Source organism: Dama dama, chromosome 13 (genome assembly GCF_033118175.1).
Source record: "Dama dama isolate Ldn47 chromosome 13, ASM3311817v1, whole genome shotgun sequence".
Taxonomy (NCBI): Eukaryota; Metazoa; Chordata; class Mammalia; order Artiodactyla; family Cervidae; genus Dama; species Dama dama.
In genome coordinates this window covers 33,874,535-33,891,552 of record NC_083693.1, presented here as the reverse complement: position 1 = coordinate 33,891,552, position 17,018 = coordinate 33,874,535, and positions in this window count along the sequence as shown.

Here is a 17,018-nt window from a genome sequence, read left to right as displayed (position 1 = left end):
TGCTGGACTCAGTATGCCAGCAAATTTGGAAAACTCAGCAGTGGCCACAGGACTGGAAAAGGTCAGTTTTCATTCCAATCCCAAAGAAAGTCAATCCCGAAGAATGCTCAAACTACCTTACAATTGCACTTATCTCACACGCTAGTAAAGTAATGGTCAAAATTCTCCAAGCCAGGCTTCAACAATATATGAACTGTGAACTTCAGATGTTCAAGCTGGTTTTAGAAAAGGCAGAGGAACCAGATATCAAATTGCCAACATCCTCTGGATCATCAAAAAAGCAAGAGAGTTCCAGAAAAATATCTATTTCTGCTTTGCTGACTATGCCAAAGCCTTTGACTGTGTGGATCACAATAAACTGTGGAAAATTCTGAAAGAGATGGGCATACCAGACCACCTGACCTGCCTCTTGAGAAATCTATATGCAGGTCAGGAAGCAACAGTTAGGACTGGACATGGAACAACAGACTGGTTCCAAATAGGAAAAGGAGTACATCAAGGCTGTATATTGTCACCCTGCTTATTTAACTTATATGCAGAGTACATCATGAGAAACGCTGGGCTGGAGGAAGCACAAGCTGGAATCAAGATTGCTGGGAGAAATATCAATAACCTCAGATATGCAGATAACACCACCCTTATGGCAGAAAATGAAGAGGAACTAAAAAGCCTCTTGATGAATGTGAAAGAGGAGAGTGAACAGTTGGCTTAAAGCTCAACATTCAGAAAACTAAGATCATGGCATCTGGTCCCATCACTTCATGGGAAATAGATGGGGAAACAGTGGAAACAGTGTCAGACTTTATTTTTGGGGGCTCCAAAATCACTGCAGATGGTGATTGCAGCCATGACATTAAAAGATGCTTACTCCTTGGAAGAAAAGTTATGACCAACCTAGATAGCATATTAAAAAGCAGAGACGTTACTTTGTCAGCAAAGGTCCCTCTAGTCAAGGCTATGGTTTTTCCAGTAGTCATGTATGGATGTGAGAGTTGGACTATAAAGAAAGCTGAGTGCCAAAGAATTGATGCTTTTGAACTGTGGTGTTGGAGAAGACTCTTGAGAGTCCCTTGGACTGCAAGAAGATCCAACCAGTCCATCCTAAAGGAAATCAATCCAGAGTGTTCATTGGAAGGACTGATGTTGAAGCTGAAACTCCAATATTTTGACCACCTGATGCAAAGAGGTAACTCATTGGAAGAGACCCTGATGCTGGGAGGGATTGGGGGCAGGAGGGGAAGGGAACGACAGAGGATGAGATGGTTAGATGGCATCACTGACTCAGCAGACATGAGTTTGGGTAAACTCCGGGAGTTGGTGATGGACAGGGAGGCCTGGCATGCTGCGATTCATGAGGTCACAAAGAGTCAGACACGACTCAGTGACTGAACTGAACTGAACTGGAGAAAGTCTCCTGGTCCACAAATGAGTGTGCCCAAACTTGCTATAACGCAGTAGTTAGGAAGACTAGATGAAAGAAGAGATGGAAACTCTGAGAACCCAATTAACACCCCTCTTTTTCAGTCCCACCCCCTTCCCAAGGTGAAAAAGGGTGCCATGGGGCAGGAGATGGATGATGAGAGTAAGTAGAAACCCCACAATTACGTCTACTCCGGGGAAAACCGACAGGTGTGCTCATACTCAAAGCTTCGTGAAGCTTTGTGAGGATGGAAATACAAGTCTCTCGCTCAGGGGTTTCAGGTTTACTTTGGTTGTCAGGATAAGTGGAAGGTTCTTCTGGGACAAAACAATCATTGTTTTCTTTACTTTTGACTTCTCAAAAGTGCTGGAAGCAGGTAAATTAATTTACTACCTGATCTATTACCATTGACCTGAGAAACTATTTTGTATAAACACCACTATAGCGTTTTATAGTATACTCAGTCTAATCAGGTAAGACAAAGAGAAAACCCACTGATTTTAGTTTCACTACAAAGTAAAGGGGACTTCCCAGGTGGCTTCGTGGTAAAGAATCCACCTGGGATGCAGAAGACTCAGATTTGATCCGTGGGTCAGGAACATTCCCCAGAGGAGGCCATGTCAACCCATTCCAGCATTCTTGCCTAGAGAATCCCATGGACAGAGGTCCTGGCAGGCTACAGTCCATAGAGCCAAAAAGAGTTGGACAAGACTAAAGCAACTGAGCACGCACTCAGTAAAGAATTTTTTTCAGAATATTGTTGGTTGACCTGTATCTTGCTTTTAGCAAAGACTTTTACTGACCATATAGGTCTCCACGTAGATAAGACCAACTGTCCTGTCACTGTGTTGCAGGAAGGGGGGACCCCTTTCAGGGCCCGAAACTGGGCTCTTGTCTAACACTTGGAAATGAATTATCCAAGGAGACACATGTGCTGACAAAGCAAGAGATTTTATTGGAAAGGGCACCCGGGTGGAGAGCAGGAGGGTGAGGGAACCCAGGAGAACTGCTCTGCCACGTGGCTGCAGTCTCGGGTTTTATGGTGATGGGATTAGTTTCTGGGTGGTCTTTGGCCAATCATTCTAATTCAGTCTTTCCTAGTGGCGCATGCATCGCTCAGCCAAGATGGATGCTAGCGAGAGGGATTCTGGGAAGTGGACAGACACGCGGTGTCTCCTTTTGACCTTTCCCGAACTCTTCTGGTTGGTGGTGGCTTATTGGTTCTGTGTTCCTTATCAGGATCTCCTGTCATAAAGCAACTCATGCAAATGGTTACTATGGTGCCTGGCCAGGGTGGGCGGTTTCAATCAGTGTGCCTCCCCTAACAACTGGACATATTTGGACTTCCCTGGTGGCTCGGACAGTAAAGAATCTGCCTGCAGTGATGGAGACATGGGTTCGATCCTTGGGTTGGGACGATCCCCTGGAGAAGGGAATGGCTACCCACTCCAGTATTCTTACCTGGGAAATTCCCATGGACAGAGGAGCCTGGTAGGCTACAGTGCATGAGGTCGCAAAGTCAGACATGACTAAGTGACTAACACTACTTTTTAAGATGCTAACATATCAATATGTGAAAGCAGTCTGTTGACTGAAACAATGTGCATGCATGATGTAATTGTTAATATTTACTGGCTCTGTACTGGACTTGGCAAGGTGTATAGTGAGCTTTGAGGCTCCTTCCATGGCCCTGTCCTGTTAAACATTATTTTTTAGTAACTGGTAGAAAACATTGACGTAGTAATCATCAAATCTAGAGGCACCAAGTGGAGAAACATATGACAAATATAAGACAAAGATTACCTTGGCCAGCTCAAAGTATTCAGCCAAGACTAACAAAAAGAAATCTCACCAGGTTAAATGTTAAATCCTAAATTAATTCCAAGAAAACACCTGCATAGTCTCAGGGGTAAGAAACTTTGCTTGGCAGTAGATCAAGTCAGAGTATGTGAAGACAGATAATCAACAGATAGCTGAATATAAGACAATGGAAACAGAGGAACTAAAAAAGAATCCCTGACTTGGGCTGGGTGACTAAAAGAACAGCATTGTTTTAGCACCTATTGTGTGGAAGTTACTATTACTGAAAGGAACTGCCTGTGCTGTAACAGGCAATGATCAGATCATAGTTATTGTTCTAAGAGGGACATTAATAAAATAGGGAGAATAGGAAGTAATTAGGAGGGAAGCGGTATAATAAATTGCTGGGAAGGCTTCTCAAATGAGGTAAAATCAAAAGAAACAGGATTTAACCTGGAAGAGTAGAAAGTAAGAAGGAAAAGAGTATTAGCTTTAAAAGTTTGCATGATAGTGGTCCAGTGGTTAAGATTCCACACTTCAGGAGGCATGGGTTCGATCCCCTGGTCAGGGAACTAAGATCCCATATACTGCATTGTTCGTTTAGTCACTGAGTTGTGTCCAACTCTTTTTTGATCCTATGGACTGTAGCCCACCAGGCTCCTCTGTCCATGGGATTTCCTAGCAAGAGTACTGAAGTCAGTTGCCATTTCCTCCTCCAGGGGATCTTCCCAATCCAGAGATTGAACCCACATCTCCTACATTGGCAGGTGAGTTCTTTCCCACTGAGACACTGAGGAAGCCCCCTGTAGGCTTGATGATTTCCTAGATGATATGGCAGGCTCAGGGCAGCCTCCCAAGAGAGCCAAGTCAGAGACAACTTGGCCCTTCCCCCTCTTCCATCCTCACCCACCACCACTACATCCTAGAATTTGCCCAGTATCACTTTTAACACATTCTGTTGATCAAAGCAAGTCCTAGGGCCAGCCCAGATTCAAGGTGAAGAAATGGACTCTGTAGACTTAAAAAGAATATTCACAACCTAAAAGTTGAGAGGTGTGTTTTATTTGGTGGGAATTTTTAGGACTTCAAGCCTGGAGGCAGCATCACAAGAAATTCTGAGAGAACAGCTCCAAGGAGACCCGGGGTGGCGGGGGGGGGAGCCAGGTTATACAGAAGTTTTGCAACATAGGGCAGGTAATCAGAACATCAAAGGAAAGAAAGATCAGATATTCCAAGGTAAGGAGTTTAGTGCTTTTTTATGTATGGGAAGATCAGGAATCTGGACTCACTGAAATCATTCCTTTGATGTGTACCTTAGCTATCTAGAGCCAGTATCCTGTGTTTTCTCATCCTGAGCTTCCTCAGGGTTCATCATGGGGCATGGCTGCAGTCTGATGGCTGCTATATGGCAGATATTCTCTCCTTCTTGAGTCCCCTCAGGGCTGACCAGCTCACCATTGGTGGTGGCTGCATTGGCTAGTGACTATGGCATCCTTGTTTACCAATACAGCAGGAAATGTTCCATTTCTCAACTCCATCTGTCTCTGGATTGGAGGAGCTGCAGAGTCACATTCAAAGGAGGAGCATACTAGGTTGGCAGGAATCTGTGGTCATGACACAATCTACCATAGTACTCAAATTCACTCAGCTTGTTAATGGCTAAGCCAGCAATTGAAACTAGGTCTGCCTGATTCTAAAGGCCACTTGCTTTTCAAGACACACACACACACACACAAAACCCTACCCATTCCTTGGGATACATCTGTCCTGCATGTTGCATCTGCCATACTTGGGCAAACCATGAATCTGACATTGAGGTATATTTCAACTCAACATAAGAAATGACTTCCTGACAACTAGAGCTTTCCATAAATTGATGTGTAGAGATAATGGATTTTTTTTCATTGCTTAAAATATTAAAGCAGAGACTGTATAAATACCCTAGGATGTTGTAGGGAAGATTCTTGAACTGAGTGATGGAGTATAATGGCTGAGGACCTCCAAGCCTCTTTCAGTCTTTGTGTTCCATGATGTGTGGTAGAAGGTTCCAAAATAGGATAACTTGGAAAACAAAAGCAAAACTATTACCTGTCCACTTTTGCAGCTGACTTCTCTAAAGGCCTCTTAAAACAGTAAGTTAAAAATGAGAATCTTAATAGATTCAGAAAAAGCACGATAAAGTGCAGAGTCCATTCATGATAAAAAAAAAAAAAAAAAAGAGCCCTGGTATCTCAGCTGATAAAGAATCCACCTGCAATGCAGGAGACCCTGATTTGATTCCTGGGTTGGGAAGGAAGTTTCCCTGGAGAAGGGATAGCCTACCCACTCCAGGATTCTTGGGCTTCCCTGGTGGCTCAGATGGTGAAGAATCCACCTGCAATGCAGGAGACCTGGGTTCGATCCCTGGGTTGGGAAGATCCCCTGGAGGAGGGCATGGCAACCCACTCCAGAATTCTTGCCTGGAGAATCCCCATGGACAGATGAACCTGGCAGGCTATAGTCCATGGGGTCACAAAGAGTCAAACACAACTGAGTGACTAAGGACAGCACAGCAGATCAAAAATAATTGATAAATTCCTTAATGTCATAAAATGTCTATTAAAAAATGAGAGCCCACCTCATGGTTAACAAGTAAACATTAAAATCTTTCCCTTTGAAACTGGCAATAAAACATAAACTATCACCACTGCTATTCAATATTGTTCCAGAAATTCTTGGCAGTAAACTAAGGCAAGATAAGGAAATAAAAGAATCAGAATAGGAAATATGAAAGTCAGAATATGAGGGGCACCTGAGGGAATGTTACCATTGTGACTCTTTGTTGAATTGCACACTTGTATTCTGTATGTGTATTTTATTTCAGAATTTAAAAGGTTTTTAAAGTATCCTATAAAGACATAGGCTTTATAAAGTGAATCCATCTGTGCCCTGAAGCAGGTTTTTTATTTTATTTTATTTTTAATTGGAGGATAGTTGCTTTACAATGTTGTGTTGCTTTCTGCTGTACATTGAAGTCAATCAGCCATAAGTATATGTATGTCCCCTCCCTCTTGAACCTTCCTCCCACCTTCCACCCCATCCCACCCCTCCAGATTGTCACAGAGCATCAGGTTAGGCTCCCTGTTTTATATAGCAACTTCTCACTAATTATCTGTTTTACACATGGTGGTTTATATATTTCAATGCTACTCTCAATTCATCCCATCCTCTCCTTCCCCGCTGTGTCCACAGGTCTGTTCCCTATGTCTGAAGCAGGATTTTTTATTTGTTCCATGCCACAGGAGCACACTCCACAACTTGCTCTTAGGATTTTGGAAGAAAATCAGTTTTTATCCATGCCTCATATGTGTAACTGATGGTGAGGAAAGAAAGCAATGTAGTCACTGCGGACTGACTGAGGCAAATAGAAAGTTTGCAACCCACATGCGCTGCTATGGAGCTGTGACCATACCAGGCCTTCCCCAGACAAACCAGAGAAAGTGACACATACTGCCCTCCATGGGAGGCCAGCCTGCCTCCCATCACAGCACCCAGAAGGCCAGCTATTCCCCCTCTTTCTGCTTGTAGGTCCCAAGACATATGGGCATGTGACCCAGGCTCTGCCAACCAGATAGTCTTGCATCCGATCTTGAGGGGGTGTCTAAAGGCATGAGGACGTCAAAGGTTATTGATGGCAGTGGTAGGATGGAGACTCCTGGGGAGTGAGAACCTGTGCCCAGGAGCAGAAGTTCACCCTAAGAGGAAGCTTACCATGGCGTGATTTTGGCAGTGCGTTTAGCCACTTAGCCTTTCTTAAGTCTTAACCCCTTTTGTGAGTCAATTTCCATTCTTCTCGTTGTTTCTATAGAGTTTGAGATTTTAAAACTGAAGTGGAATGGGACTGGATTTTTCATTACCTTTGGGCAGCTAGAAAGCTATAGGCTTCGACTAAAAGGTCAAGACAGAATAGGAAGGGGACTTTCCTGATGGTCCTGTGGTTAAGAATCTGCCTGCCAATGCAGGGGACATGGGTTCGATCCCTGGTTAGGGAAGATGCCACATGCCATGGGGTAACTAAGCCCGTTCACCACAAATACTGAACCTGTGCTCTAGAGCCGGGGAGCCGCAACTGCTGAGCCCACATGCTGCAAATAAATGAAGTTTAGTTTAATGGCACAGCAATTTAGTTTAGTTGCACAACAGTAAAAGCCACTGCAATGAGAAGCCCACACTCTTGCCACAGCTAGAGAAAGCCAGCAAATAACAGAAAAGACCTAGTGCAGTCAAAAATAAATAATCTTTTTATAAAAAAGAGGAATGGGAAAGGGAAATTCCACAAAGTACTTATGAAGGCAACGCTTAGAGTAAAATAGTCTCTGTCTGATTATCAATAGACCACTCTGAAATTATGTGCTGTGGAAACAGAATCAGGAGAATGCTTTGAAATAGCTTTTGTCAAATTTCTTTGTGTTTATAGTGCAGAAGAGACACATACACTGATCCCACTCCCAGCTCGTTTTCCTCACTTAATATCATGGCCCTACCCAATAATAAGATGAATGGAAAGATATGTCCCCCATGTGTCCAGAAGAAGAGGAGGACTGAATATAGGTGAGTACTATTCATAGCAGTTGTATTACAGTCAATAATAATAATAAAAAGCACAAGAAATGTTGTGAAGTAATTAGCCTCCAACTAATAAAAAAAAAAAAAAAAAGAAAAAAAAAAAGCACAAGAAAGACAGATTCTAGTTAAGATCATTTGAACTTAAGTTCCCCCTGAAGACAACAACTTTAAATGTTTTCTAGAAAGCATCAAAGAACTGACAAGATTGGAAAGAATTTTCAAGGGACAACAATCCATTGGAGAGGGAAGTGATCCCAAATGCTGCTTTTCCCATGAGGGCCTTTGCCAGTTCTGAAAATGTTTAATTTGAATGTTTACAGTCACACAGGGAGAGTGGACTGAAAACAGAGCCTGAAGGAGGGTGTTGGGGGCACATGATGTCACTTTCTAGTTCAGAAACTGCAGGGTATTACCCACACCAACCACATGCAATTGGCTTCATGGAAATATCACAGTCCCTCTTGATCCTGACTATCCCAGTGGGTCCTGAGCATCACCTCTGTTCTAGTCTCCATTTGGAACCCATGTGCTCTGACAGTCATTTCCCATTCAGACTTCGCTTGTGTTGTTCATATGCCTGGGAGGCTCTGCCAGCTCCCTTTAGGGACCCTGCGGCTCACACCATCCACAAAACATATATCGTCTTATGATGAATCCATGTGGCTGAGCCACAAGTTGCCCAGCTATTTGGTCAGACGTCATTCCAGGTATTTCTGTAACAGATGTTTGGATGAAATTAACGCTGAGGTTGCTGCAGTTTGAATAGAGCCAGTTGCCCTCCAGAATGTGAGTTGACCTCGTTGAGTTGGTCAAAGGCCTAAACAGACCAAATGGCTGACCTTCCCCTGCACGAGAGGCATTTTCCATCAGACGGCTTTAGGACGTGAATTGGAACATCAGCTCTGCTGTTTGTCCTGCTGGCCCACCCTGCAGATTTTGGACTTGACCCAAGCTTTCACAATTCAATCCCTTATAATAAAGCTTTAGATAGACAGAGAGACAGTTCATATATATACTTCATGTATATCATATATGGGCCTCCCATGTGGCACAGTGGTAAACAATCTGCCTGCCAATGCAGGAGACACTGGAGAATCCCTGGATCAGGAAGATCCCCTGAAGAAGGAAATGGCAACTCACTCCAGTATTCTTGCCTGGGGAATCCCATGGACAGAGGAGCCTGGCGGGTTTGCAAATTCGCCGAGTCCAAGGGGCTGCAAAGAGTCCGACACGACTGAGCACACGCACACATATCATATATGTCCTATTTATTCCATAGCTATGTACTATATATAGTATATATAATTCCATGTGTGTGTGTGTATAATATCCTGTTGGTTCTCCTTCTCTGGAGAACCCGACTAATCACTCCTCTTACAGTCTGTGTTGTCTTACTGTCTCACTTTATATAGTCATTCTTTAATTCTCCTGTATCAGGGGAGCTCCTTATGGGACTTGGCTAAAAACTGAGGTGTAATTGATACATGACAACACGCATCTGTTTAAAGTGTACAGTTTGATGAGTTTTCACATGTACATGCCTGTGAAATCATCGACATAATCACGACAGTGAATCCACCTCCCCCATAGTTTCCTCCTTCCCTTTGTGATCCCTCCCTCTATGCCTCCCCAACCTTCCCATTCATTCCCATAAGCACTGATTTGCTTTCTATCTCTACATTTATTAGCATATTCTAGAATTTTATATAGCTGAAATCATAAAAAAGCACTGTTTTTAGTAGAGCTTCTTAAACTCAGCACAGTTATTTTAGGATGCATTCATGCTGTTGTGTATGTCATTTGTTTAGTCGATAAGTTGTGTCCGACTCTCTTGTGACCCCATGAACTCCTATATAGCCCACCAGGCTCCTCTGTCTGTGGAATTTCTCAGGCAAGAATACTGGAGTGGGTTGCCATTGCCTTCTCCAGGGAATCTTCCCGACCCAGGGATTCTCCAGTGTCTCCTGCATTGGCAGGCAGATTCTTTACCACTGAGCTTCCAGGGAAGCAGTGTATGTCAGTAGTTCATTCCTCTTTATTACTGAGCAGTATTCTAGTCCACATATCCATGGGTTTATTTCTGATCTCCAGCTCTGTTCTTTTTCAAAGTTGTATTGACTGTTGGAGGTCCTTTGCATTTCCAATCGAATTTTGTTTTATTTTTTATATTTTGTTACAATACAAAGAATCATTAAGGTTTCCAATGGAATTATAGATACTTATCAATTGACCTTTTTTTTTTTTTTTTTGGCTGAGCAGCATGCAGGATCTTAGTTCCCTGAGCAGGAATCAAACCTGAGCCACTGCAGTGGAAGCTCAGAGTCTTGACTGATGGACTGCTAGGTAAGTCCCTCCAAGTGAATTTTAGAATCAGTTTTTTAATTTCTATAAAAATGCCTGCAGAAGTTAGCTTTAACAATACACATGGGCAGCTGATTTTTTACAAAGGTACAAAGGCAATATAGTGGAGAAATGACAGCTTTTCCAACAAATGATGCTGGAAAAATTGAATATTCATATGCAAAAAAAAAAAATACTTGTTTTAAAGAACTTGGATCCATATATCATACCAAATACCAAAATAATTGAATCATATGCCTAAATTTAAAACAAAAATGTATAAAACTTTGCAAAATGGAAGAAACGGGGACATCCCTGGTGGGCCAATGGTTAAGAATCCACCTTCCAATGCAGGGGGACATGGGTTCGATCCCTGGTTGGAGAACTAAGATCCCACATGCTGAGGGGCAACTAAGCCCGCACTCCACAACTAGAGAGCCAATGTGCCAGAAACTAAGCTCATGCAAGTTCTGCTTGAGGGACTCCAACCTTCTGAGCCCCCTATCACTCTTGGGAATGCACTCCCTCCCCCCAGGCAGGCCTTGTCCCTCATCGCCACCCCCTCCCTCACCACTTCTTTTTCTTCTGCACCATGGAGATCCCTCCTAATCTCTTCTTGAAGGAGCTGGAAACAATATTGGCCTCCCTTTCCTACAGACAGAAGGGGGACAAAGACATGCTGAAAAGAGTCCTTTTCTTTGCCCTCTTTTTTTTAAAAGATTTTTTTGTCTTAAAAGTCTGAAGATTTTCAAGATTTAAAAATGAGGACCATTTTGAAAGTCTATTGAATTTGTTACAATATTGTTTCTGTTTTATGTTTTGGTTTTTTGGTTGCAAAGCATGTGGGATCTGAGCTCCCTGACCAGGGATCATCCCCACACCCCCTGCATTGGAAGGCAGAGTCTTAACCACTGGACCCCCCAGGGAAGCCCCCCCTTTTTTGTTAACTCTAGTATAAGCCTGACAGCTGGCTTTTCTTCTGTAATGCAAGTACCTGACTTTGTTTTTGACGGTTGAGGGCCTCCATCTCAAAAATGGCTTTCTCCATAGGCACATTGCCAGCCCCACAGGACTAAATAAAGGACCTGGTCATGCTCCCCTCTGTTGACTGACCATTTGGGCCTCCTTTTTTTTTTTCTCTTTTCACACTTTAAATTCCTGCTGTTACAAGGTTTTTGTTTGTCTGTTTGTTTTTCGGGGTAGGTGCAGGAGGGTTATTCAGGGTGGGGGGGCATTGCTTTTCAGGTTTTTTGGCTGTGCTTTTCAACATGTGGAATCTTAATTCCCCAACCAGGGATTGAACCCATGCCCCCTGCAGTGGAAGCTCAGAGTCTTAACCACTGGACAGCCATGGGAGTCCCTCACTCTTACATTTCAAATTCACTAATAAAGAGCGAGCCCACGAAACCTTAAGTCCTCAACTTGGACCCCAATAAAAGCAGACACCCAGGCCTGGGCCCTCTGACTACCCACAACCTCACTGTATGACTCCAAGTATGCCATGTAATTTTCAGAACCTTTTCCAAAAAAAAGCAGCAAACTTCTTTTTCCCCAAAGTTTCCTAATGATTATTATGGATGGCTTCTTGCAGGCACAATGAGAACCACAAGGGCTGGTCTTGTCATAACATTGGTTTAGGCTGAGTTGGGCATGAAACAATAGAATTTCAACCATCTAGGGAAGAACCAAAGGGTAAGGTTTGGAACTCTCCAGGGAATCAGGAAGTCTGGGTGAAATCTGAATTGCAGAATGCTGAAGTATAGGAGATAAGAGACCGTCCAGCTGGTTCATTTGATACTTACTACCCTGCCCTGGAGTAAGAGCTAGGAGAAATCAGCTTCTGTTAACAATCATCAGGATTAGAAATCCAGCCCAAGGAGGGCTGTCCAGGAACCTTTAAGTCCCTGCCAGTAGCAGATGGCAGGTGCATCCCTGGGGGCGAACCAAGCAGCAGAGGAATCATAAAGGAACTCACTCCCCTCGAGGCCATGAACCTTCTCATTCTTAGCCTTTTTTGTAACCAGAATAGAAACTATAATCCTTGTGTAATTAAAAATTAATTTGGGGGGACTCTCCCAGAGCTTCAGTGGTTAGGACTTCATCTTCCAATGCAGGGGTTGCTGGTTCGATCTCTGGTCAGGAAGCTAAGATCCCACATGCCCCCAAAAACCAGGACATAAACAGCAGAAGCAACATTGTAACGCATTCAATAAAGACTTTGAAAATGGTCCACATCAAAAAAATCTTTAAAAAGTAATTTTTAAAATCATGCATACATAAAACAGTGTTTGCTCAGTTCAGTGTTACCAGGCAGTCATGTCAAGCCCATCTTAAAGAAAATGTAATATTTATGATTGAGTCACTAAGAAAAGTGGGAAACACTACTGAAGATTGCAATTTATCTTTTATTGACATACCAGAAGTATCTAAATAGCTCCTCTACATGGATTTTAGTACATCCTTGAGCACATTGTCAGCTTGAGACTAGGATAGGACATTGTAGAGAACCAGTTCAGAATGGTACGTCTGAAGTACCAAGACACATCAAAGAAGAAGGTCAGACAACACCTGCATTTACTTGATTAAATTCTAAGAGAATGGACAACGGACGTAAACGAACAAACAAATGCTTTGGAATGTTTAAAAAGAATGCAAATCCCAGACATGAGACTTTAGACTCACATTCTATGATAAATTTTTATAAACATTTCAGAGAGTCTTACATAGGCGAGTTATTGAAACTACATTTTGCAACTAACTTCTGTAGTGATCTAGGTTCCCCCAAATCTCTGATCTAGAAAGCATGTTTGAATCTAAATATGCTTTTAAAAAGCATTCCTGTGAGGTTTGTTAACACAAAGAAAATTGCCCATTTATGCATTAACCATAATCAAGTATTGCAGTGGTTGTACTAGTTTGGAACAGTCTAATTCAACTAATGCGTCATCAGATAGTGATAAACAGTACTATTGTAATGACTGTCTACAGAAAGGCTAATGGGAAAGTCCTGACTGATGGATGCAGGCAGTAAGTGGCATGAGCATACCTGCTATTACCCACCTGTGCAATGGACAGGCTGTTCTGAATGGGCAACTCATTGTGGGTGGTGTTTTGCCTAAGCTAACTGCTATGAATGTGCCACAGTCACTATTTAGGATAAATTAGGCTTTCAAGTCTTAGCTAAAGGTTTAGAAAAATTCTCTTATGCAGTCTCGCTATCCCCACAGTTAGATATTACTAGCAGAGGTTAGTTTTAACTGACACTAACAACTGCTAGAAAAGTACTTAAAGTGTATAGTGTGTGTGTGTGTGTGTGTGTGTGTCTTTGATGAGCTGCTAAGATCAATGGTTGTCTGTCTGGTTCTCTCTTTAATGTATCTGAGTGGTGTTGCTTTGCCTGTAATAATGTCCACTTGGTAAGAACTATTCTCATCTGAGGATTTCCCAGGTGGCTCAGATGGCTCAGAGGTAAAAGAATCTGCCTGCCAGTGTAGGAGACATAGGTTCAATCCCTGGGTCGGGAGGATTCTCTGGAGAAGGAAATGGCTACCTACTCCGGTATTCTTGCCTGGAAAATCCCATGGACAGAGGAGCCTAGCAGAGTACATTCCATGGGATCTCAGAGTTGGACACAACTTAGCTACTAGACAACAACAACATTCCTATCTAAATAGTCCTGACTAAACAACAACATTCCTATCTAAGTGGTCCTGAGAAGCCTATGGGATGTTCACATTCAACCAAGTTCGTGAGTCCTGGATTTCACTAGCTTATGTGCAATGCTTCTCGTTTTCTTTCCTCACTGCAAAGTACAAGAGGCCATTGGCACTCATGTCAAGAATTCTACAGGCCCACATTGTATGTTAGTCACCTTCCTGAATTACAATGTGAACTGCCTTTAAGTTAGTGGGACAGCCTCTCCAGCTAGCCAGCCAGCCCCTCACCTCTATGCAGTTCAGTTGTTCTTGACATACTTCTACCAGGTACACAATCGTTCTCCTAGAGCAGTGGTGATCAGCTGAGGCAGTATTGCCTCCAGGAGATGTCTGGCCATGTCTGAAAGCACTGTTGGTTGTCACAATATGGGGGGATGTTGCTGTTGTCTAGTGGATAGAGGCCAGGAATGCTGCTCAGCAACATATAGTACACACACAGTCTCCCACAGAAAAGAATTACCCAGCCCAAAAGGTCAACAGTGCCAAGGTTGGATATGTACCTGCCCTAATGGAATTACTGAAAAACAAATACTTGGAGTATTTATAACCATCATTAGCACTTTTGACTGGGATATTCAGATACATTTCTAGAGAATATCCTTATAGAAATGGTCTGATCTGCAAACCTTCTGTGGCAGAATTTCTTTCACTTTACAAATGACTTTGGGGCTCAGTATTTATAGAACCCATGAGAATCGCCAGGGGTCTTTGACTATTTCAGTTAGAGTCTGCTTCACTTTGCATAGGGCATTCGGTATTATTTGAGATTTTGAGAATTCAGCGGTCTGAAGGAGTATTTAAAATCAGCTACCTCTTATTTTCATTGTTATACAAGTTAATTTGGGGTTTTATATCACAGCATTTAAACTTTGTAAAAACTGAAATATAATGAGATCAATGGAATTCCACCAATGTACCACCGATAGTGAGATATAACACTTTTTCACCATCTCAGAAAGTCTCCTTGTGTGCCTTCCCATTCAGTCCCAGTCACAAAGGTGGCCACTTTCTGATTTGTTTTTTCTACCACAAATTAGTTTTGTTTGTTCTGGGACTTTATATAAATGGAATCCTTTGGTTTGTACTCTTTTGTGTTTGGCTCCTTAATTCAGCATAACGTTTTGGAGATTTATCCACCTATGTAAAAATATTCTCCTGTTGATGGACATTTGGGTTGTCTCTCTTTTTTTTTACTATTTAGTAAAAGCTTCTATGAGCATATGTATAAAAGTCTCTGTATGAACTTGAATTTTTATTTCTTTTGGGTAAATGCCTAGAGTGGAGTTACTAGATCATACAGTGGTATAGGTTTAACTTCATAATAAAGTACTAAACAACGTTTAAAAAAAAATCAGCTTCATTTTATCCAATTACTCCTCCCTGTGCTAGGCACAGTTACAGGCACTTTCATATATTATCTCATTTAATTCTCACCACAAACTTGCCAGGTGAGGCATTACTAATCCCATTTTACAGATGAGGGAGTGGAGACTTGGAGAAGTAAAGCTACTTCCTCAAAGTCTTGCAGCTGGTAAATGATGAAACAGAGACACAGACCCAAATCTCAAAGTCTTATCTCTTTCTAGGATGTGATGCTACCTCCAAGGGACTACTGAATTTTTTTTTTTTTTAATCATAGAGCAAACCTATCTAAGCAGCATGAAAGAGAAAATACATGGGAAATAACCAGAAATAGCTTCATCTCGAAGGTGGCTACATGACACCAAAAGTGATAAATATCTGCTTCCCTTCTTGGGTTCAAACAGAGTGATTTTAAAAGGTTGCATAGGTTATTTCTACAAGTCTCCCATCATGTAGGTAATTCAGACAACGAAGAAACCATATGTTCTTGAATTTCCCAGAAAAGTGAAGGGGAAATGACAGTGTGCATCCCTTAAAATTTTCAGGCTCCAACTGTCCCCCCTGCCCCCCACCTCTGACCTGAGAACCATCCATCAGCTCTACCTTGTAATATATGTGTCTCTCAGCATCACACATTATTCTAGTTTGGCAAGATCTCACCCAGTTTTTTTTTTTTAAAGAATAATAAGGAAATACTTCTTATGAGTCTATTCTATGAGTTGTATAATATTCAGCTCCAAAGTAGCTAATAGCCCTGACTTTTTTTTTTTTTCCCATGAGATTTCAACACAGAACCTGAGTCAGATCAGGAGGCCAAAGTGAGTTTCACTTCTGGACACAATTCATCTTTGAGGCACCAGCTACTTACTATTACATGACAGAATTTGGGGGACATGTAGATATGATATTTGGGAACCCAAAAGTGTTTGTCACTCTGTTGCATCTGACTCTGTGAGACCCCATAGACTGTAGCCCACCAAGCTCCACTGTCCATGGGATTCTCCAGGCTAGAATACTGGAGTGGGTTGTCATTTCCTTCTCCAGGGGATCTTCCTGACCCAGGGATCAAATCCAAGTCTCCTGCATTGCAGGTGGATTCTTTACCCTCCAAAACACTGGAGAAGCCCAAAGGACACCCAAATTAGTGGATAAAATCTGTTGCTGAAGTTCTGGAAGAGCTTCACTGTGCTATACCACCCAGTGCCCCCTGACATGGTTCAAGGCAGGAAGCAGATGTCAGAACCTCCCTAATGGAGGTTTCCCCGGATGTAACACGCATCCCCAAATTTCATAGCCTGGGGATTGGTGTTGAGCCTCTGCACATTCTAACACATGTTAAAGCCCCTCGTTTTCCTCTTAGGCACTTTATAGATTTATGACACATGACATACTCCAAATACCACCTTGTGATTTAAATTCTTGTTTGTCTGATATAAAATAACAGGTGTCAGCAGCTCAGATCATGGTACCTGCTGTGCGACTTTGAAATTCCGAAGGTTTTCTTCTTTGAGAGATTTTTTTTTTTTTTTGCAATTTCAACTCTAAAACCCAGTTATCCTGAGCCCTTTCCAAGGAGCCCTGTAAAACCCCAGATGTCCTTTCAGAAGGGAAGCGGCAGCCTGTTTCCATCTCTTTTGAAGCAGCCACACAGCAGCATTAAGGAATGATCAGGATACAGAGAGCCTGCATGGCCATGTTGGTCTAGATCACAGTACTATTCATAAACTACATAGATTTAAAACAAAACAAAACAAAAACCTCCCTAAAAGCTTAGT